The sequence below is a fragment of the Schistocerca nitens genome, chromosome 8 (genome assembly GCF_023898315.1).
Source record: "Schistocerca nitens isolate TAMUIC-IGC-003100 chromosome 8, iqSchNite1.1, whole genome shotgun sequence".
NCBI classification, from domain to species: Eukaryota; Metazoa; Arthropoda; class Insecta; order Orthoptera; family Acrididae; genus Schistocerca; species Schistocerca nitens.
This window is the reverse complement of record NC_064621.1, coordinates 521,784,632-521,809,597: the sequence shown is the minus strand read 5'-3', so window position 1 is coordinate 521,809,597 and position 24,966 is coordinate 521,784,632. Positions and strand designations below refer to the sequence as shown.

Sequence of the window (24,966 nt, the reverse complement as noted above, 5' to 3'; positions counted from 1 at the left end):
ATATATTTTTTTTTCCAAGTCTCATTTTGTTCGTTTTAGTTCGTTACATCTGCTCGGGGCGGACGTCGCAAGACACCCGTTTCAGTTCGTCGTTGCTCCATTAACTCAGTTTTTTTTTATTACAGAGGGCAGCCAACCCTCTGACCGAACACGCTGAGCTACCGTGTCGGCATCCATCTGAGCCACCGAGGGCACAGAGAATAGTGCGCCTGCAGGGACTTATCCCTTGCACGCTCCCCGTGAGACCCACATTCCCAACATGTCCACATCACTACATTCCTAGTGCGGCTATGGGCAAACACCTATTAGGCGCACTACGAATGTAGTGGTGTGGACATGTTGGGAATGTGGGTCTCACGGGGAGCGTGCAAGGGATAAGTCCCTGCAAGCGCACTATCCTCTGTGCCCCAGATGGATAGAGCGTCTGCCATGTAAGCAGGAGATCCCGGGTTCGAGTCCCGGTCGGGGCACACATTTTCAACATGTCCACAATGAAGTACAATATCTGTTTGCAATTAGGGTGTCCATTTAATTATCATTTCATTTCTACCAAAGCTACATGGTCATCAACGGTACTGTTCTTTCGGGAACAGATACCGTCATATATAATTACAAATAAGCTAAATTGGAACGATCACATAGATAATATTGTGGGTAGAGCATATCAAAGACTGCGATTCATTGGCAGAACACTTAGAATGTGCAACATGTGTGCTAAAGAGACTGCTTACACCACGCTTGTCCACCCTTTTCTGGAGTAGTGCTGTGCGGTGTGGGATCCGCACCAGGTGGGACTGACGAATGACATCGAAAAAGTACAAAGAAGGGCAGCTTATCGCAAAATAGGGGAGATAGTGTCACAGACATGATATGTGAATTGGAGTGGCAATCATTAAAACAAAGGCGTTTTTCATCGCGACGGGATCTTTTCATGAAATTTCAATCAACAGTTTTCTCCTCAGATTGCGAAAACATTCTGTTGTCACCCACCCACATAGGGACAAATGAGCATCACAATAAAATAAGAGAAATCAGGGCTCGCACAGAAAAATTTAAGTGCTCGTTTTTCCCGCGTGCCGTTCGAGAGTGGAACGGTAGAGAGAAAGCTTGAAGGTGATTCATTGAACCCTCTGCCAGGCACTTCATTGTGAATAGCCGTCCCTAAACACGTAGATGTAGATGTGGCATCGCAGCTCCTAAACGGAAGGCCCGATTTTAATGCAGTTCTTATTTGGAAAAGTTCAATGAAAGTCTGTTCAGCCATTTAAATTTCATCAGCGACATTAAGTAAAAATGTTTTCGTTCGGTCAGTGCGGTCTCTTGATACATCGATGGTAGACAATGAAAACCTCTATTTTGTTGAATTTTACGGGAGAAGCAAAGACAGTATCGAAAAATATATATATATATATATATATATATATATATATATATATAAAGTGATACAGATAATGTTGCTACATGTGTAACTATACCGTAGAAGCCTGGCTATTCACAGATTAGAGTAATTCATGCACTTTCAAATCTCTGTTTGATAATGGAATCACGAGGTTTTCACACACAGATAGTTACGAGGTTTTCTTTACCTACCATCGATATGCTACGTAATACATAAGAGATACAAAAAATTACGTAGCTCAAAAAGATTTAAATAAAACCCCGCGAGAACATAAAGGTTATCTTTCACGCTTGACCGATAAATATGAGTTTTGTCATTTGATGCCTCCCATTTCAGCACCTACAAAGCTGGAAAAGGGAGATAGTGACTTCACTGTAAAAGATAAACATATGCTCTAGCAGACTTTCCTGTAGTTCTATTTGAGGTATTCAATTAAGTACCAAATCAAATGATTTTGACCCAAAATGTAGACCGCCTGTTGCAAGAAACGCAATGGCAGCCCACTGTTAACTAAATTAGCTAAGTATATACTGAAACATAGTCAATGAATATACGTGTGAAATACAAAGAGAAACGCGTCAATCGCATAAGTGAAAAATATCTCGCGTCACATTTTCGTGTTTTGCCCTGCAAAATATTTGCGTGAGAGGACACGGCGTCAATCGTACCGTGTATGCTAGTAAAATATAAATTTAAAATGCACGAAATAAAACTTAAACATTTATTAGAAAAAAAAGTATCGTCTCTTTAGTTTAATATAAGTAATAATGTTTTGGTCCAAGCGTTGTCATTTCGCGAGACGAATAAGTAAATAAAATAAAAACAAAACACTTCTGAAAATGATAAAGTATTAAATTTAAATACTGGTAAGTTACATAGGCGACGTAGATAAATATCAAAACGACAGCATCAAATCGTCGAGTCTAAGAATTAATTTACTCCGAAAAAATTCGCTGTATTGACACAACCGTCAAGGACGCCTGCCCTCACGCGACTGCCGCATAGCGCGCGACTTGCACTTGCCGTATAATGAAACGTGAGTTAGTGCGCCATCATAAAACCACTGCAGGACATAGACCTAGTTACATGATACATGCGTAGAACTAAGTTCGTACTTAACTTACGTAAAAATATGTTATAAGGTTAACAGGTAACTATAACAATGTTAGGCTAATGACAGGCGGATTGGTTTTCATATTTTAAATAATAAGTAATTATAACCTAACTAGCTACACTCATGCTCATAAACTAAGGATAACTGCAGAATGTGGTGCCACACAACGTGGCACTACACAAAACTTACTCTAATAGCATAGGCATATAGGGAACACACTCCACACAGATCTTTAAGTCCACGGTATAAGTTGAAAAAGCCGTCCCTAAGCACTTTTAATGTGCTACTACTGTTCATCATACCAATTAGATACCGGTACCATTACTGCTACAAAAGGGGCTCAATACGTAAGACGCCCATCAGTGTACAGAAGAGTCTGAAAGCGCAGGATTGCATTCTGCACAGCAGAACGAAGCATGTCCGTAGGTATGGTAGCTTCAGATCAGCACATTGCATGGGGGCTTCATTATTTATAATGCAAATAATTTTAATTTTAGTATCTGTATGTCCGGTTACGCAGTCTCGTAACCGGTTGGCCCTGACTAGTATTAGTACGCAATCTGACTGCATAGAATAACAACAAAGAATGTAAGGAAATTTCCGTTACCACAATTAATTAATTAAGTTCCCGGCAACTATAAAAGCTACGAAACAAAAACTACGGAAGAACAAAGCACAAGTGTAACTGTTCTGTGTGTGGAAGTGTGATTCAACGTACACATCTGGCACGGTTCTTCATCAATAAGACAGGATATTTTAAATACCATTTACACTGAATTAATTAAATAAAACTGAAATACTATAATTGCACATAGACACCCGAATTACAGTCTAATACATGAACACAAGCCAGATGCTTTGTTGACTGAACCTGTGACCAAGGGAAATTAAAAAAAAAAAAAATAAAAAAATGCTTTTTACCTTCATATATATTGACTAAAAATACATTCTGATCATTACAACATCTCCATTCGAACAACATCTGCTGTCTAGCTCATCAAAACAACTGCACACGACATGGCCTCAACTAGTACAGCTATCGACATCCTCTCAGCAAAGCACTAACCACCACAACTTCTGAACAAACACTGCCAGTGGAGGCGGCGGAATAAAACTCTTTGGCGCAATCTCTGGCGCTGTGACTCAGTGTAGCCACCTTTCAACATGTGTGCATGTTCCTTAGGTAAACCCTGTCCTTCGGGTAGCCCCACAACCAGAAATCACAGGTAATGAGATAAGGTGGTCGTGCCGGCCAAGCGTTTGTAAACGATCGGCTGATAATTAGATCGTTCCCAAATGTGCTTCGGAGAAGCAGGTGAACTTCAGAGCGATGTACGATGGGGTCCCGCCTTGTGTGAAAACTGAGGAGATAAATGAGTCTCTCTCCTGCAGGGCGGGTATGATATGCTGGCGAAGCTTACCGCAGTAACGCTGGCCAGTCGCACTGCACGGCTTTGGTCCATGAGTGCCAACCTGTTCAAAAATGAATGGGCCAGTTACGAACGTAGCCGTGAAGCCACACCATACGATGATACGTCCACCATACAGAGGAACTTCATGCACAGTGACTGGAGGTGAAGATCCCCACACTCGGCAATTTCGTGTGTTCAGCTCACCCGTCAGAGAAAAACGAGCTACGCGTGTTAATAGGATGGTCCAGGGCGAGCCCTCGTTAACTTCGATCCTTGCGTGAAAGTGGAGAGCAAATTCAACACGTCGTTGTGCGTCCTGTGGTGCAAGCTGCTGTACGATATGGATCTTGTACAGATACCATTTGTCAGTGGTTCGAAGCACCTTCTGTACAGTGGACTTCGGGATGTTCAACTGTCGTGACACAGCACACGCACTGGCTGATGATCGGGAATTGCGTGCAGCGTTGTCTGCCTTAGCAACAGCGATTTCATTAACCACTTGTGGTGCAACCGGTCGTTGGCGTCTTCCTGGAGCGACGCCCAGTTCTCAATGTGATTCAAACCACCTCCTCATGCTCTGCACAGCAACTGGAGAAAGAGGACCCTTTCGTAATTCTTTTAGCAGGAGATATTCTCGAACTGCAGCTGCAGCATTACTGTTGCTTTGATAACAGAGCTTTTCCAATAACGCCCTGCTCTTTTTGTCCACGCTCATGTTGACATGTCAACAAGTGCACAACGACTGGTCCGTTGTATGAGACTATGAATCACGATGACTGATCACAGCAACTGGTAACCTTAGTTGGAACTGGACGGTGGCACTGTGACGCATGGAAATCATACACCCCATACTCTGGACAATAATGCTACCAAGTTTGGTGCTCGTACAGTAATTGGTTCAAAAATGGTTCAAATGGCTCTGAGCACTATGGGACTTAACATCTGTGGTCATCAGTCCCCTGGAACTTTAAACTACTTAAACCTAACTAACCTAAGGACATCACACACATCCATGCCCGAGGCAGGATTCGAACCTGCGATCGTAGCGGTCGCGCGGTTCCGGACTGAAGCGCCTAGAACCGCTAGGCCACCGCGGCCGGCCGTACAGTAATTAGGGAAAGTTTAATTATAACCATCTGGTATTACCACTTATACTGAGCTTAAAGGGACAATATATATTACTTCCTTACTTACTAGAGATTTTTTGTGACGTCAGTTTTAATTTTAAATTTAAATTTTATTTACGGTGGTATTTGCCGCAATAGCGTTGCCGTTAGTATTGATGCAATGTGACCGTAATAGACAGCAGTTTTGCGGTATGGCTGACAGACAGAGAACATTACGTATTGCACAGCAATATCTGCCTTTGTCCTTTCCTGTAAATGCTTCGCTCTTGCTCTCACCTTCGCTTGCTATTTCTATCACCAGATCTCTACAGGTACCTGAGCGAAAACAACATTGTTTCGCATTTTTTTCGAATGTTCGTGCGGCGCATACATACAGCCGCATGTGTTGTAGCTGTTTCTGTTGTGTACACCAATGGAAAGGTAAGCAAACGAGGGAACCATGAATTTGATACAAGCGCTTAATCTACGACCATGGGTATGGGACCTAGAGATTAATATAGCATGTACAAAGACCACTGTCTTAAAAAGTTGTCAAGCTGTTGTCGATGAGCTCGGATTCATGCTCGATCCTGTGCCAAATGCGAACCGCAAAAGTCGCTTAGGAAGTGTGGAAGCGCAGGTGGAGATCTCTTCCGAACAGCACGTTGCAAGGCATCCCAGATATGCCCAATAATGTTCATTTCCGGGGAGTTCGGCGGCCAGCGGAAGAGTTTAGACCCAGAAGAGTGTTCCTCGAGCCAGTCTGTATCAATTCTGGACGTGTGGGGTGTCGCATTGTCCTGCTGTGGTTGCCCAAGTCCGTCGGAAAGCATAATGCACATGAATGGATGCAGGTGATCAGACAGGACTCACCTGTCAAAGTCCTAGCTAGACATTTCAGGGGTACGTCACTCCAACTCCACACGACCCAAACCTTTACAGAGCCTCCGCCAGCTTGAACAGCGCCCTGCTAACATGCGGGGTCCAAGGATTCATGAGGTTGTCTCTGTATTCGTACATGTTCGTAGGCTCGATAGAATTTGAAACGAGACCCGTCCGACCAGGCAACGTGTTTCCAATCATCAACAGTCCAATGTCGGTGTTGACGAGCCCAGGCGAGGCGTAAAGCTTTGTGTCGTGCAGTCATCATGGGTATACGAGTGGGCCTTCGTCTCCGAAAGCCCATACCGATAATGTTTCGTTGGATGGTTCGCACGCTGACACTTGTTGATGTTTTCAGCATTGAAATCTGCAGCAATTTGTGGAAGTGTTGCACTTCTGGCACGTTGAACGATTCTTTTCAGTCGTCGTTAGTCCCGTTTTGCAGGATCTTTTCCCGGCCGCAGCGATGTCGGAGATCTGCTGTTCTTCCGGATTTCTGATATTTACGGTACATTCGTGAAATGGTCGCATGGGGAAAATCGCCACCTCATCGCTACCTCGGAGATACTGTGTTCCTCGGCTCGTGCACCGACTATAACACCAAGTTCAAACTCACATCTTGATAACCTGCTATTGTAGCAGCAGTAACCGATCTGACAACTGCGCCAGACACTTATTGTCTGATAGAGTTGTTGCCAACCGCAGCGTCGTATTCTGCCTGTTTACATAACTCTGTATTTGACTACGCGTGCCTATGCTAGTTTCTTTGGCGCTTCAGTGTATTTAAATGTAAACAAAGACTGTTCTGCGCCAAATTTTCCGGAGGACTGCATTTGTTACATGTTGTTGGCACTGCGAGTATTATTTAATATTTGCTTCAAATGTTTTATGACAAGAGTCACCCACACAGTTGTTACGAAGATCAACCAAAAGAAAATCGAGCAACGGACGCAACGGGACCATTGAATGGTTCCATTCAAAAGTAATCACCATGCGCCTTAAGACAGTTATTCCAGTGGACGGTCAACTCTCTCTGTGTGCTAAGAGTGGAGTGAACGACACGTATCACTTGCCTCGGCGGCGTTAGTCTCTGTAGACACTGGTGTAAAATTCAGCGTAGCGCACCTTCCAAAAGGCCGCAACAACAGCACGAAAATTCTCATATCAATGTACGAAGTTACTATAAATGATTAACTTGTTTTAAAAACTCCATATTTTCGAAAATATTACATGTACAAATGGTTGGTTGGAGAGGGGGGGTGGGGGTGGGGAGAACCAAACAACGAGGCCATCGGTCCCATCGGATTAGGGAACGAAGGGAAAGGATGTCGGCCGCGCCCTATAAAAGGAAACATCCCAGCATTTGCCTGAAGCGATTTAGGCAAATTGTGGAAAACCTGAATCTGGACGGCCGAACGCGTGTTTGAGCCGTCGTCCACCAGAATGCGAGTTTTGTGAGCTAACTAGTGCGCCACTTCGCTCGGTCATGTACAAACATGATCGATTTATGAACACAACAGAAAATTCACAAAGTTCGCGTTTTGCAGTCTCCAAATGCTCCTGGTGAGTTCCCCTCTGGTCACAAGAGACACGTCCAAAAAATGTTCAAATGTGTGTGAAATCGTATGGGACTTAACTGCTAAGGTCATCAGTCCCTAAGCTTACACACTACATAACCTTAATTATCGTAAGGACAAACACATACACCCATGCCCGAGGGAGGACTCAAACCTCCGCCGGGACCAGCCGCACAGAGACACGTCCAAACGGTAATAAAGTTCATTCCATACCTTATGGGCAACATCCTGTCAGGGGCCATCGCCTTAGCATTGGTGCGTTCTGAGCTAGTCCTGTGCTCCTGGCAGTCGGGGTACTTAAACACGGTTCTTAATGTACATCAGAAAGAAAACATCACAAGGAGTTATTACGTCAGGCGATTAGGGGTGGGGAGGGAGGGGTTGGGATGGTCAAGGGAGCAGAACCACGTCATCCTCACCACTATGTCCCATCCAGATATGAAATTCTATGAATCAACAGTCACTTACGGAAATAACCACAACTGCAAAATATCAAGCTAAGAGGTACAGCAGGAAAAACGACCTGTACAGCTTCGTCTGACATTACACAGAAAACATTAATCTTTTCCGAATCTTTTGTATGTCCATCCTTTTAGCAGGAGGTCTCTAGGACGACGGACGTTTACTATCGTGACAAAAAATAAAAATACTTGCAGTCATCCTTACGATTTTAATTTATTTTGTCGCTAGCAGTTTCAACGCTTCATTTCGTCATCTTCAGGCTGTCTTTGATGTGGTACAGGTTGATATGATCCCCATGCATAACCACCAGTTATATCTTTGGATGTCGTATTTGAATGGTTCTCGTGTCTGTTGCCAGTTCATGGTTAGAGTGCTGACACATTATCTGCGTATCCAGTAATGCTGGCAACTGATGGGTTATGCATGGGGATCATATCAACCTGTATCGCATCAAAGACAGCCTGAAGACGACGTAATGAATCGTTGAAACTGGTAGCGACAAAATAAATTAAAATCATATTTTTATTTTTTGTCACCATTTTCCGAATCTCGTTCATACACCGAAATTTAATGATTTTCTGTGTACCACACACTCGTACACCATTCAGGATTAACGGAAGGTTGTTTTGTAGCTGAATATCAGCTAGGAGGCGAAGTGTTCATTCTCAAGTGCTTTCATGATACAAAATTGAATGTTCCGGCCGTAATCTATAGATTTTAATTGTTGCACATGCTGCAGACGGTACGAGTTGAAATACAGCCGCAGTCGCAAAATGTTACACGCTGTTTCTGGGCTGTTTCTAGTTCCTGGTTTTTTTTTTTTTTTGACTGAGTACGAAACTTTCCCTCGCCCTCTCCACGGATGCCTCTGGCACATTTGGTCGAATCCGTTCAGAGGCAATCGTTGTCCCTAAATTGTCGATACCAACAAGCATTGCTTCGTTGACATGGTGGTTCTGTTCCATAATTCATTCTGAATGTAAGCTGTATTGTTGTAACAGATAAACATATCGCATATTCCAAGAGACAAACTCTGTTTTCTTGCTTCGTCACCATTTTGCCAAGGCACTGCACTCGTAACGCCAACTGGTGTGTACAACGCAAACTCTGCGAGTTTACGGTTCTATTCATAGTTGGAAAATATCCAACTTACAAAACAAACGATCATTTATAATGACGTTTATTTTTACTCTGTAATTTTTTTTGTCAGATCTACGTATCGTACCAATCGTTGTCCGTAAATAGTCGATACCAACACACAATGCTTCGTTGACAAAGCGATTCTTTTCCGTGACACCCAACAGGATTACCCATACAGCCTGCCGAACCTCGGAGCGCATTTACAAAGTCTTCACGTCTGACAGAGTTGTTCGAAGAGGTCAGTCTAGTATCGGCCCTAGCTGGCCACCCACGTCACTTGATATGCCAGTGTGCGATTACTTTGTTTGGGAACCTTCAAGTCGAAGGTGTATCGCAACAACCGTCTTCAAGAACTGCAGCAGAACATTTCGGATGAGACTGGAGCAGTTCCAGCAGTCCAACATCGATCCGCCTTCAGCAACTTGCTGGTCAGGGTCGGAAGGTGCCAAGAGGTGAATGGCCATCACTTTCAACACCTGCTACAGTCACGTTAGTACCGTATTTCCTTTGCTGTGCCGTGTTTCTTTATACCCCGGGACTCTGTTTTCCGGGACACTTTTATTTGCCCCACTCTGGAGTTCTTGCTGATACCACAGTAACATAGGACACTATTTTCTGTCACGAGATGGACACGACGGTGGAGCCACACAATAGAGAGCTTATGTAGAGGTTTAACGACAGGCCTTCTCGCTGTCCGTTCGCCAATACAAAAAGAAGCGGGAGGAGGTACACTACTGGTCATTAAAATTGCTACACCAAGAAGAAATGCAGATGATAAACGGGTATTCATTGGACAAATATATTATACTAGAACTGACACGCAATTTGGGTCCATAGATCCTGAGAAATCAGTACCCAGAACAACCACTTCTGGCCGTAATAATGGCCTTTATACGCCTGGGCATTGAGTCAAACAGAGCTTGGATGGCGGTACAGCTACAGCTGCCCATGCAGCTTCAAGACGATAACACAGTTCATCAAGAGTAGTGACTGGCGTATTGTGACGAGCCAGTTGCTCGGCCGCCATTGACCAGGCGTTTTCAGTTGGCGAGAGATCTGGAGAATGTGCTGGCCAGGGCAGCAGTCGAACATTTCTTGTATCCAGAAAGGCCCGTACAGGACCTGCAACATGCGGTCGTACATTATCCTGCTGAAATGTAGGGTTTCGCAGGGATCGAATGAAGGGTAGAGCCACGGGTCGTAACACATCTGAAATGTAACGTCAACTGTTCAAAGTGCCGTCAATGTGAACAAGAGGTGACTGAGACGTGTAACCAATGGCACCCCATACCATTACGCCGGGTGATACGCCAGTATGGCGATGACGAATACACGCTTCCAATGTGGGTTCACCGCGATGTTGCCAAACACGGATGCGACCATCATGATGCTGTAAATAGAACCTGGATTCATCCGAAAAAATGGTTTTACCATTCGTGCACCCAGGTTCGTCGTTGAGTACACCATCCTAGGCGCTCCTGTCTGTGATGCAGCGTCAAGGGTAACCGCAGCCATGATCTCCGAGCTGATAGTCCATGCTGCTGCAAACGTCGTCGAACTGTTCGTGCTGATGGTGGTTGTCTTGCAAACGTCCCCATCTGCTGACTCATGGATCGAGACGTGGCTGCACGATCCGTTACAGCCATGCGGATAAGATGCCTGTCATCTCGACTGCTACTGATACGAGGCCGTTGGGATCCAGCACGGCGTTCCGTATTACCCTCCTGTACCCACCGAATCCATATTCTGCTAGCAGTCATTGGATCTCGACCAACGCGAGCAGCAATGTCGCAATACGATGAACCGAAATCGCGATAGGCTACAATCCGACCTTTATCAAAGTCGGAAAAGTTATGGTACGCATTTCTCCTCCTTACACGAGGCATCGCAACGACGTTTCACCAGGCAACGCCGGTCAACTGCTATTTGTGTATAAGAAATCGGGTGGAAACTTTCCTCATGTCAGCACGTTGTAGGTGTCGCCACCGGCGCCAACCTTGTGTGAATGCTCTGAAAAGCTAATCATTTGTATATTACAGCATCTTCTTCCTGTCGGTTAAATTTCGCGTCTGTAGCACGTCATCTTTGTTGTGTAGCAATTTTAATGGCCAGTAGTGTATTTTAATGGAAACAGTGCACCCTTGTCCACAAGCTTTGCGGAGTATTGCTGTAAATGCAGATTTTAAGGGTGTCTACACGAAACAGCGCTGATTCCCAAGTGCGGTTAGAAAAAATAAAGAGACATAGATACTCGCTCTATGAGTCATCATGTAAAGCAACTCAATGTTTTCTGTACATTTTTTGCAAAACGATTGCGCTGTTTTGTTTCGTTTCAGGTGCTAAATAATTACCAGAAATGGATGCCACACAAGACAGACCCCAACGCATGTGTTGTATGCGGAAACAAAATCACGCATTGCGTCCGAAGGAACTTCCGACGTGAATTTCCACGGGTGCTGCTGAGCGAGGTGGTGCAGTTGTTAGCACGTTAGACTCGCATTCTGGAGAACGACGGTTGAAACCCGCGTTCGGCCGGCTAGATTTAGGTTTTCCATGATTTCCCTTAATCACTCGGGGCAAATGCCGGGATGGTTCCTTTGAAAGGGCACAGCCGATTTCTTTTCACGTCCTTGATACAATCAGAGTTCTCTGCCTCGTGATGACTGGATGTTGTGTGGTGTCCTTAGGTTAGTTAGGTTTAAGTAGTTCTAAGTTCTAGGGGACTGATGACCATAGAAGTTAAGTCCCATAGTGCTCAGAGCCATTTGAACCATTTTTGAACCAATCAGAGTTTGTGCTCCCCCTTCAATGACGAAAATTTCGTCGGGCCGCTAAACTCAGTCTTCCTTCCTTCCTTTTCGCTGGGTGTCACCAGGCTTTAAGACGATTAGGGTTTGGTACGATGAGCTCCTAGCCACTAGGAGTGTGAACAATGATTCACGTTCTGGCAGAAAATGCATAACTGACGAAACGGCAGAAGAGATCAAAGAGACCTTAGAAGAAAGCCCATCAAAGTTAGTTAGCGGAATATCTTGAGAGCCAAATACCCCTCAATTTAGAGTTGACAAATTGCTGCATTATGTGCTTCGCCTGCTCGCCTACCAAGTCCATATTGCACAAGCACTGAAGAGAACCGACTCTCAGCTTCGTTACAAATTTGCTGTCGAGATGTTGGACCGGATCGTGCAAACCTCCAACAATCTATGGAATGTCATTTTCTCTGACGAAGCAACCGTCCACACATGTGACAAGGTTAATTGGCACAATATTTTCATCAGGAGATCGGAAAACACCGCAGGTGGACCCTCTTGAGGTGTAGCCATTTTTGGTAATTATATAATACTCGAAACAAAACAAAAGGAATCGTTCGGAAAAAATTGCGCACTACAAATTCAAATGGCTCTGAGCACCATGGGATTCAACATCTGCAGTCATCAGTCCCCTAGGACTTAGAACTACTTAAACCTAACTAACCTAAGGACATCACTCACATCCACGCCCGAGGCAGGATTCGAACCTGCGACCGTAGCAGCAGCGCGGTTCCGGGATGAAGTGCCTGGAACCACTCGGTCACAGCGGCCGGCTGCACACTACGTTTAGAGTTACTTTACGTGGTACTGCAAACCATTAATATCCGTCTTACAACTTGTTTTTATTGTATTTGGCAACGAGAGAGGTTTCGTGTGCACACGCTATATAATGTTAGAAAGCCATGGTGTTTCGAAAGGTGACTGGGCAGGGTCCCACATAATTCTCGCATCGAACTGTTATTCAGTTCTTAATAAATCAGATTAGCAAGAAAGAATGAAATAAAGTTGAATCCTTTGACTTCTCCAATAACGATAGGGAAGCCCCTCCTGCTTTGAATAAAGAATCTCCTTGAATTATGCAGGTCCACTTTATTCTGAAGGCATGCCTTAGAGGTGGGAGAAGGAACAGAGGTGGGAGGTGGGACGAAGGGCCTTTTAGTGTCGCCGGCCGCCCTATATCTGTGCGCTGTCACTTTTATTGCGACCCTTTGGCTCCATTATCCGTTTTTTACGGCTGTGGAGCGGGAGTCACCGACGATCGAGGCCAGCCGCTCGCCACGGTGTGAATACGTTTCTGTCCATCTGGTACTGACCGTCTGTCGACCATCTCGCTAGATCCAGTATCTTTCTACACGTGGAGCACAAGAGGAAGAAACGGGAAAAGGCTTGGCAATGCGAGTAGTGGAGGGGCGCGGACGAAAGCGGTGAAGGACCCTGCGGCACCTTGACCGAGAGAGACGAAGACCAGGAGCAAGAGGAGGAGCCTCTGCTGGCCTAGTTAAGCGGATTCGTCCGCTGCTCCCGTTCTGTCGCTGTGGAAAGTGACCGGCCTGGGCGCGTATCTAGACAGGTGCACACGCGACGAAAGGGCGCTGCACTTTCCTAATCAGATACAAGTTTCTCCTAAACCAAAGCACCTGCTTGTTGACATCGAAATAAGTGTCCAATGAATAGAAAAGCAACTGAAATCACTCAACAGAGGAAAGTCCATTGGACCTGACGGGATACCAGTTCGGTTCTACACAGAGTACGCGAAAGAACTTGCCCCCCTTCTAACAGCCGTGTACCGCAAGTCTCTAGAGGAACGGAAGGTTCCAAATGATTGGAAAAGAGCACAGGTAGTCCCAGTTTTCAAGAAGGGTCGTCGAGCAGATGCGCAAAACTATAGGCCTATGTCTGTGACGTCGATCTGTTGTAGAATTTTAGAACATGTTTTTTGCTCGCGTATCATGTCATTTCTGGAAACCCGGAATCTACTCTGAAGGAATCAACATGGATTCCGGAAACAGCGATCGTGTGAGACCCAACTCGCTTTATTTGTTCATGAGACCCAGAAAATATTAGATACAGGCTCCCAGGTAGATGCCATTTTCCTTGACTTCTGCGAGGCGTTCGATACAGTTCCGCACTGTCGCCTGATAAACAAAGTAAGAGCCTACGGAATGTCAGACCAGCTGTGTGGCCGGATTGAAGAGTTTTTAGCAAACAGAACACAGAATGTTGTTCTCAATGGAGAGACGTCTACAGACGTTAAAGTAACCTCTGGCATGCCACAGGGGAGTGTTATAGGACCATTGCTTTTCACAAGATATATAAATGACCTAGTAGATAGTGTCGGAAGTTCCATGCGGCTTTTCGCGGATGATGCTGTAGTATACAGAGAAGTTGCAGCATTAGAAAATTGCAGCGAAATGCAGAATGATCTGCAGCGGATATGCACTTGGTGCAGGGAGTGGCAACTGACCCTTAACATAGACAAATGTAATGTATTGCGAATACATAAAAAGAAGGATCCTATATTGTATGATTATATGATAGTGGAACAAACACTGGTAGCAGTTACTTCTGTAAAATAACTGGGAGTAAGCGTAAGGAACGATTTGAAGTGGAATGATCATATAAAATTAATTGTCGGTAAGGCGGGGGCCAGGTTGAGATTCATTGGAAGAGTCCTTAGAAAATGTAGTCCATCAACAAAGGAGGTGGCTTACAAAACACTCATTCGATCTATACTTGAGTATTCTCATCAGTGTGGGATCCGTACCAGGTCGGGTTGACAGAGGAGATAGAGAAGATCCAAAGAAGAGCGGCGCGTTTCGTCACAGGGTTATTTGGTAAGCGTGATAGCGTTACGGAGATGTTTAGCAAACTCAAGTGACAGACTCTGCAAGAGAGGCGCTCTGCATCGCGGTGTAGCTTGCTGCCCAGGTTTTGAGAGGGTGTATTTCTGGATGAGGTATCGAATATATTGCTTCCCCCTACTTATAGCTCCAGAGGAGATCACGAATGTAAAATCAGAGAGAGTCGAGCGCGCACGGAGGCTTTCCGGCAGTCGTTCTTCCCGCGAACCATACGTGACTGCAACAAGAAATGGAGGTAATGACAGTGGCACGTAAAGTGCCCTCCGCCACACACCGTTGGGTGGCTTGCGGAGTACAAATGTAGATGTAGACGTAGAACCCTCCTTGCACCTTCGACTGCAGTGGACAGCTTTTAATGTCGGTTCTCTGCCATTTTCAGTCAGTTCTGAGGCTGCATATGCACGCAACACGTCCCAGTGGACGCTCCCTACTGGCGATTTGCCCTGCGTGCATTTGCAGTCTGAGGACTTGCTGAAAATTCCGAAGTAGCGACCATTAACAACTGTCCACTGCAGTGCAGATGTGCACCACAGGGTTAATTAAGATTGTCTCCAAGAGGACTTAAAATCTTTGGAGTTGTAAGGCCGCGTCATGTTTCTCTTCAGATTTCTTCTTCAATAGTTTGCCTCTAGACCGATCTGTTCAGATTTTTTTCCAGGGCACTCCTAGCGCCTTGTTGATGGACGACAAAAAATACGGCATGTTATTGCTACCTACCGAGCAACCAGTGGTAGTGCCAGAACTTCACTCAAAAACTCCACTTCGGAACAACCTGGGAAACTACCTATAATAAGTTAATGCTACGCTTAAAAGAAATGTCATATGGCATTGTTCACCAGAATATCTCATGGTGTGGGTGTAGTATCATTGCCACAGATACCACTACAACGCCGCGCCAACGCAATGTTGGCAGCCCGTCGTCTGCCGAGCACAGCGCACTCCAGCGGGCTGTGCAGCTCGACGGAACTGGAGTGTGCCTCGTTCACTTCTTAGCTAGATTTCAACGTAGGCAGACGCACTTTAATAATCGGCCCTCAGCCAGTTCAGTTTGCTTTGATTATCTGAGGAGGGCCCATCAGGCTTAGTCCCTGAGAATATGTTGTGTTAGTTCATAGCCGCCGCTGCAGTCCTACGAACTACTGAAGATAAGTAATTTTCTTTGTACTATGTGTTTCTTGAATAATAATCCTTCTCTCTAACAGTGTGCCGTACTGCATATTATTGCAACCTGGACTCCTTCAGCTCTTATCAACTCGGCCTCCTACTTATTTTGCATTTAGTAACGAGCTGAAAACACCCACGCATTTTGTGCCTCTAAACAGTGAGACACAATAGTGGGTTCAGCCGCCTGTTGAAAAGTGTGTTAAATTCCTCGGCGCACATTGGCTCTTTCCGCGCATTTATGAGAGAGAGTGGTATGTGTATTTGTCGAGAGTAGGTGAATGTAATGATTGTGTGTGGTGTAACGTGCGTTGGATTTCTGTTGGATGATGACAGTGATGATGATGATGGTGAGGATCAGGGTGAGGAGAATTGGGGTGGAATGGCAGGGGGGGGTAGGAGGAGGATGAGGGTGAGGGTGAGGGTGATGAGGGCGAGAGAGAGGGAGATAATGAGGGAGATGACGAGGGTGAGGAAGATGATGTGGGTGAGGCAGATGATGAGTGAGATGATGAGGGAGGTGATGAGGGTGAGGGAGATGATGAGGGTGAGGGAGATGATGAGGGTGAGGGAGATGATGAGGGTGAGGGAGATGATGAGGGAGAGGGAGATGATGATGGGAGGGTGAGTAAGATGATGAGGGAGATGGAGAAGATGAGGGCGAGGGTGAGAGTGAGGGTGAGGATGAGGGAGATCGACCTGGTGCCAGCACAAAGGCTACTCTCCTCAGATAGCAGCAAGGGGCCGCCAGGCTTAATGTTCCCATTCAAAGGATGGATCACTATCAACAGTGATGCATGCATTCACTTCATGAGACTCTGCGGAAAAAATTCATATTCAACATATTGAGAGCAGAGCCGATTATACCGGGTTTTCCGTTAAGGCGACCACCTGACATGCGTATTCGAGTGAAGTGGAAAACGTGACAACCAGAAGAGGCGTTTATCGAAAACCAAAAGCCGTTACTGAAGGCAACAAGGGAAAAGCTGCTATTCACCATTCTCATCAGATTACTGCATAGAGCAGTCCACGGAGACAGTAAAATACTATTGAAAGTTAGCATTCGATCTCTTTTCTTTTAATGCTTTATTTGTATTCCAAGAAGTGACGGGACGGAAACTGCCAATCACGATATTTCGGAAACAGTTGGCAGATGCGCTCCCTCGGCATTCACGTCAGGGAACTCCAGTCAGTATCGTTACATGGAGAAGCAAACACTCGTTGAACAGAAAGGACGGAAAAGTGTATAAAGTGGGTGGATGTCGTTCTGAATGTTAAGACAAACATGAAACATTCGTGTGCAGTGCAGCTAGAAATTTAACTTTGTAGGCTGTTATCTTTTGCAATAATGCAAATCTAAATTTCATTTTTGTACTGAATGTTTTTAATGAACTTGATTAAAATTAAAACACGTGGTTTTTTACCTTGTTACTGCCGTCCTCGTGCACTAATTTCGTCCAAACGAAAACTACACTGTCGGGGCCGTAACACTGGTGCTGTCCGAACCGAGTCCACTGTCCAACGTGAGTGACGGCGTGCTTAACGTGTTAATCAAGCACAGTGGTGCAAATAATGGTGACGAGGAACTTCATGCCACTACCACTACTCTTCTTGCCGCCAAGTAGTGGCGATGAAAATTCCCCATACAGGAATCAAACGGGCGTACCTCCGAGTAGAAAGCCACCGCACAGGCCTGCGTAAGCGATCTCCGCTAGGGAGGCGAATAACGAAACACGTTTCTTACTGTTCAGCCAACAAAGGTCACCAGAAGAGTCCTGACGTAGATCCTGGCAGAGAGAACGAAACGTCAACTACTGAAGAAATATGAAGAGGAAGATGCGGTGTTGCAAGCCAAAACATTTTACCGTCCGTGACAAGTCACGAGAGCTCGCAGACTTACATAGTTTGTAACGTGTTCGTACTGAAAGGATTTTTTAGTCTAACTTCACTGAATGGACTGGACATCTCAGTCGCAACACATGAAAGGATGGCAGTAATTGAGAGGGAAATGACAAAGCGTTGTACCCAATCCCCCAGGTTATTCGTCTTGTACATTCAGCAAACAGGAACAAAGAATAAATTTGGAAAAGAATTTGAAGTTCAGGAAGAAGAAATAAAAGCTTCAAGGTGTGTCAATGACTCTGTAACCTGTCAGAGACCGCAAAGTTCCTGAAAACCGGATGCAAGATAGATGTCAACAAAAATAAAACTAGGGTCCTAAAATGTGTAATCGAATTAAATGAGGGACTGCTGATGGAATTTGATCAAAGAATGGAACGGTGAAAGTACTAGAAGAGTTTTGCTGTTGGGGTAGTTAATACGTGACGATCGCCGAATTAGAGAGTATATAAAATATAATCTGATTATGGCTAGAAAAGCATTGCTGTAAAAGAGGAATTCGTTTCCATAGAATATAAATCAAATGTTCGTTGTCTCCTCTCAAGTTATTTGTCTTCGATGTAGCCTGGTACGGAAGTGAAAGGTGGGCGATAAAAAGTAAAGACGTGATGAGAATACACACTTCAAAAATTTTCTGCTGCGGAAAAATGTTGAAGATTGGAATAGGAAGGTACTGAACAGGATTGGGAGAAAAGAAATTTATGACCTAATTTGACTAAAGGAAGAGAGAGGCTGATAGGACACAAACTGAGGCGTGAAGGAATAGCTAATTTGTAATGGAAGGAATTGTGTGGTTAAAAATTTTAACGGAAGACCAAGATCGGATCCAGTAAGCAGTAATGGTGGTAGGTTGCAGTAGTTGTATAGAAACAAAGGAAATAGCACGAGACAGACTAACAGAAAGGGAACAAAAACTAATCCTCGAACTATTTATTTATTGCTCCTATAAAACATACCTGCAGTCCCGTTTCCTAATGGAGATCGTATTAGTCAAATTATAATGGTGACAAATACAGGGTGTACGTAAAGTCCGGGAACACTTTCAAAAATGGTTGAAATGGCTCTGAGTACTATGGGACTTAACATCTTAGGTCATCAGTCCCCTAGAACTTGAAACTACTTAAACCTAACTAACCTAACGACATCACACACATCTATGCCCGAGGCAGGATTCGAACCTGCGACCGTAGCGATCGCGCGGTTCCGGACTGTAGAGCCTAGAACCGCTCGGCCACCGCATCCGGCTGGGAACACATTCAATTACGTACTGCACAAGAAATGAACATTGTACAGATGTCATACATATTGCATTTTTTTTTTTTTTACAAAATTCGATACGCGAACCATGAGTGACCCGGCAGACGTAAATACCGTAATCGAATTCTTGCCATACCCGTCCCAGCATGGCATCGTCGACTGTGGCAGTCGCTTCCCGTATTCTCTCCCGGAGCTCTGCTACATCACGTGGTAGAGGCGGTACACACACTAGATCTTTAAAGTGTCCCCACAGAAAAAAGTCACACGGAGTGAGATCTGGTGATCGGGGAGGCCGTTTCATGAAACAGCTGTTCCGTTCTGTAGCACGGCCGATCCATCGATACGGTAGCTCAGTGTTCAGGTACTCAAGAACTTCGCGATGAAAATGGGGTGGACCCCCTTCCTGCTGAAAGATGAACGGAGAGTCCGACTGCATTTAAGGCATTAGACATTGCTGTAACATATCCGGTGACGGTGCTCTCGGTGAAGAAGAATGACACGTACAAGGCACAAAAAACATTTACCACACAACGAATTTGTTGTGCCAGTGGTGAATGGCCTTCCTTGTAGGTAGCTTATTACCTCACTTGATTCTAAACATCCCTTGAACAGTTGTAGCACACTTGTTTTTGTCGAACTCCAACACACAGAAAGCTCGCTCCGCACCTGAACTCGCCATGTTTGCGACTAGCGCTGACCATAGGCAAATTACCAAACTACGCTGTGACGGTATACATGAGAAAAAAAAGCCTTTCAGGGTCTCTCTTCAAAATTACATATGTATGATATCTGTGCAATTTTTGGTTCTTGTGCAATAAATAATTGAAAGTGTTACCGAACTTTATGTACACACTGTATATGAACATCCATCTCTGCAGTCACTACACCGTGTTTTAAGTGTGGGCTACTGCTTGAATAATCTATCCTAAGAATCCATCAACCAGTCCCTTAAAACTAAATATTAGGATTAAGTCATTCAGAGCAGCTGTACTACTGAACACGGAAATCATGACCTGGCGTCCCTGCGCTAAGTGGCACTTCGGTACTCCGGAGCTAAGCTTCACTGTTAAAGAGGAACAAACTCATACCATTTACCAGTTCTGCATCTAAAGTATGTCTCGATCTCAGTCTTCGGAGGGAATACAACAAAAACAACATTATGTACTCCTTTCAAATAATCTTCTCAGGGTTACAGCCGATTAGCATTACGTTAAGTTTTATCAAAACAGGTGTTTGACTTCTTCAGGTGATCATGATTGACAACGCTGCACGATGCGAGTACGACAGCGTTCAAATTTATCGACACCACGAGCAGGAATCACACACTCGTGCGGAAAAGCTGTTACAGATAGCCGAGACGGCCGCTGTGACCGTGCGGTTCTAGGCGCTTCAGTCTGAAACCGCGCGACCGCTACGGTCGCAGGTTCGAATCCTGCCTCGGGCATGGATGTCTGTGATGTCGTTAGGTTTAAGTAGTTATAAGTTCTAGGGGACTGATGACCTCAGCTGTTAAGTCCCATAGTGCTCAGAGCCGTTTGAACCATTTGAACAGATAGTTGAAAAGCAGTGCTCGTAGTGGCCTCTGCCGTGAGCCGAAGAGAGACCTTCCGCTCGCATGCTGTAGCGGTTACTGTGTTGACGACGTGCAGCCAGAGCCCCTCCACACGCGCTGCACGTACCTACACTAAGGGGACAAAAGTCACGGGATAGCTCCTAATATCGTGTCGGAAATCCTTCTGCCCGGCGTAGTGCACCAATTCGACGAGGCATGAACATACACTACTGGCCATTAAAATTGCTACACCAAGAAGAAATGCAGATGATAAACGGATATTCATTGGACAAATATATTATACTAGAACTGACATTCGATTTCATTTTCACGCAATTTGGCTGCATAGATCCCGAGAAATCAGTACCCAGAACAACCACCTCAGGCCGTAATAACGGCCTTGATACGCCTGGACATTGAGTCAAACAGAGCTTGGATGGCGTGTTCAGGTAAAGCTGCCCATGCAGCTTCAACACGATACCACAGTTCATCAAGAGTAGTGAATGGCGTATTGTGATGAGCCAGTTGCTTGGCCACCATTGACCAGGCGTTTTCAGTTGGCGAGAGATCTCTAGAATGTGCTGGCCAGGGCAGCAGTCGAACATTTCCTGTATCCAGAAAGGCCCGTACAGGACCTGCAACATGCGGTCGTGCATTATCCTGCTGAAATGTTGGGTTTCGCAGGGATCGAATGAAGGGTAGAGCCACGGGTCGTAACACATCTCAAATGTAATGTCCGCTGTTCAAAGTGCCGTCAGTGCGAACAAGAGGTGACCGAGACGTGTAACCAATGGCACCCCACACCATCACGCCGGGTTATACGCCAGTATGGCGATGACGAATACACGCTTCCAATGTGCGTTCACCGCGATGTCGCCAAACACAGATGCGACCTGGATTCATCCGAAAAAATGACGTTTTGCCATTCGTGCACCCAGGTTCGTCCTTGAGTACACCATCGCAGGCGCTCCTGTCTGTGATGCAGCGTCAAGGGTAACCGCAGCCATGGTCTCCGAGCTGATAGTCCATGGTCCTGCAAACGTCGTCGAACTGTTCGTGCAGATGGTTGTTGTCTTGGAAACGTCCCCATCTGTTGACTCAGGGATCGAGACGTGGCTGCACGATCCGTTACAGTCGTGCGGATAAGATGCCTGTCATCTCGACTGCTAGTGATATGAGGCCGTTAGGATCCAGCACGGCGTTCCGTATTACCCTCCTGAGCCCACCGATTCCATATTCTGCTAACAGTCATTGAATCTCGACCAACCCGAGCAGCAATTACGCGATACGATAAACCGCAATCGCGATAGGCTACAATCCGACCTTTATCAAAGTCGGGAACGTGATGGTACGCATTTCTCCTCCTTACACGAGGCATCACAACAACGTTTTACCAGGCAACGCCGGACAACTGCTGTTTGTGTATGAGAAATCGCTTGGAAACTTTCCTCATGTCAGCACGTTGTAGGTGTCGCCACCGGCGCCAACCTTGTGTGAATACTCTGAAAAGCTAATCATTCGCGTATCACAGCCTCTTCTTCCTGTCGGTTAAATTTCGCGTCTGTAGCACGTCATCTTCGTGGTGTAGCAATTTTAATGGCCAGTAGTGTATGTTGCTCGTATTCTGCTTCATTTTTCTCTTATCCGTAATATTGGATGGGGTAAATGCTTCATAAACTTGCAGCGCTCTTGTGGCGTGACAGCGAACCAAGGGCATGTTACTAGAAGTCCGTATGTATGAGAGTTCTACTTAAGTGTGCTTGAAGGCAGAGCGCACACCGGAGCTGCGTAGCTGGCCATGCGCACAGTGACTGCAGCGCAGGAGCAGAGCAACAGGTGTCCGCGAGTCACCCGACGCGTCCATTTCCATCCCTCCCATCCGTGCCCGTCCCACCCCATCCCTCTGGTTTCACAAGTAACGCAGTGCGCGCATTCATCAGCGCCAGAGGAACTCTCTTTAATAACTCGCCTGCGGGCACAGGCGGCGAGAAATCCCCGCAGCCAGCCGGCCGGGTCTGAATTTACGCCGTACGGATGCGGAATGGCCGGAGTGCCTTCGGTAATAAAAAACGAAGCTACTTACTATCTCTATCAGTCGTCTCCTTTCTCTCATTTAAAAACTTTCTCTCATTTAAAAACTATAGACGTATCAACCTCAACTCCATCTTGTGCAAAGTATTCCCTAAAACTGTTACAGGGGGGAAAAACGATGAATTTTAATCAGACGAAAGCACGAGTTGATTTTGATAGATGACGTAATGGAGCAGTTGTAAACTGTGAACTACGTCATACGACAGAACATTCAGCAGTATATACGGGGCGTTTTCGTGAGAGCGTGCAAAAATTCAACAGGACGTAAGAGGATGCTCCGCTGAACTACTTTAGGGAGGAAAACTGGGGTCGGAGGAGCCAGCTTAAGGAGATAAAGAAATACATTACTGTGTACTTTTTGTTACATTAGTTGTAGTTAGCTGCATATGTCCTCACTGACACAATGAACGTACCATTTGTACTGTATCTTACAAAATGTGCTGAAACTGGCGGCTATCAACCCCATTATAAGCATGACATCCTCCCGAACGGGGCATGAAATCCCAAAGGTACCGACCGGCCGCCGTGTCATCCTTAGTCCACAGGCGTCACTGGATGCGGATATGGAGGGGCATGTGGTCAGCACACCGCTCTCCCGGCCGTATGGCAATTTCCGAGACCAGAGCCGCTACTTCTCAATCAAGTAGCTCCTCAGTCTGCCTCACAACGGCTGAGTGCACCCCGCTTGCCAACAGCGCTCGGCAGACCGGATGGTCACTCATCCAGGTGCTAGCCTAGCCCGACAGCGCTTAACGTCGGTGATCTGACGGGAACCGGTGTTACCACTGTGGCAAGGCCGTTGGCACATAAGCATGACATGGGCGAACAAAACTCTGACTCACCCTGGCAAATAACCCTGGTGTATTTCGAATCTCATCACAGGCAGCTACACCGAGCGAGGTGGTGGAGTGATTAGCACACTTGACTCGCGTTCGGGTGGACGACGACGGTTCGAAACCCGCGTCCGTCCATCCTGATTTAGGTTTTCCGTTATTTCCCTAAATCGCTTCATACAGTTGCCGGGATGGTTCCTTTGAAAGGGCACGACTGAATTCCTTATCTATGCTTCCTGATGACCTCGCTGTTTGGTCCCTTCCCACAAATCAACCAGCCAACAGGCAACTACAATTCTGGCAGCTAATTCCATCTCCGTGTCTACTGGGGTCTCATACACAAGTGAGTTTAGATATCCCCATAGGAAATAGTCAAGGGGATTCAGGTCACGTGACCTCACAGAACATGGAATAGGACCACCCCTTCCACTCCAGCGACCAGAAAATACAGCATTGAGATGATTGCGAACATCCGAAATGAAGTGAGGCGGTGCACCGTCATGTTGTACCCACATCCTCTCACGAACAGCCAAGGGTACGTTCTCCAACAACTAATGTAGAACTCTTTCCACAAACCTCAAGTATAGGCGACCATTCAGATAGCCTACTGCGTCATGACTTCCCAGTAAGTCCTTGTTTCCTTGCAGGACATAAAAGATGTAAATGTAAACAAACAGCACAGTACGTGTAAACTTGTACACTTGTTAGCTGTAAATAACCTGGGAAACAGTAATGCAAGACAAATCGGTAGACAAGTTTACTTCTATATTTTCTTAACCTGGCTTCTGCGAGTCCTGGTTGCCTACCTAAAATTGTTCAGTGGAGCATCCTCTATATCCCGTTAAATCTTTGCACGCGCTTACGGAAACACGCTGTATATTCCGGTTTTAGACACGAAGGAGTTACAGACATGGGCTGCGAGCGGGCATTGATTAAAATTAACGAGGAAAGTTGAAAATTTGTTGTGAATCGGGATTCGAACCTTGGTGTACTACTCTCTATGCGGATGCAGTGACCTCTGCGCCATCCGGACACAGTTGTCATGGCAACTGCACGTGCTACGCTAGAACGCCTCCCGTCAGACACAAATCCACATCTCATCCACGGACTATGAATGCAGAGCCCTTTGCTCACTATCCCCATTATTCACGGCATTTCGCAGATACCTCTAACAGTTCGAGGCTGGTGTTCATCCGCAGTGAAGTGATCATTGACCGTCCTCGCCTCAGTTAGGTATATATGTAATCGGTTCTTTCGGACATGTATTACGATTTTACTTGGAATTAATAGATTTTGAGAAAACTCCTGTTTGAACAGAATCCGCATTAACAGTCCTTGAAAAACAGCGGTGACACAACCTGTGTTGCTATACTGAAGAAAATCAATGTCAAAACTTCCGCTCGCTTCTCA

The 24,966-nt window shown here is 45.6% G+C and overlaps 1 pseudogene; it reads right to left on the bottom strand.

Moving 5' to 3' along the window:
• Window positions 1–23,409: 23,409 nt before the first annotated feature.
• Window positions 23,410–23,527, bottom strand: LOC126199805 (5S ribosomal RNA; annotated as a pseudogene).
• Between the last annotated feature and the right edge of the window lie 1,439 nt (window positions 23,528–24,966).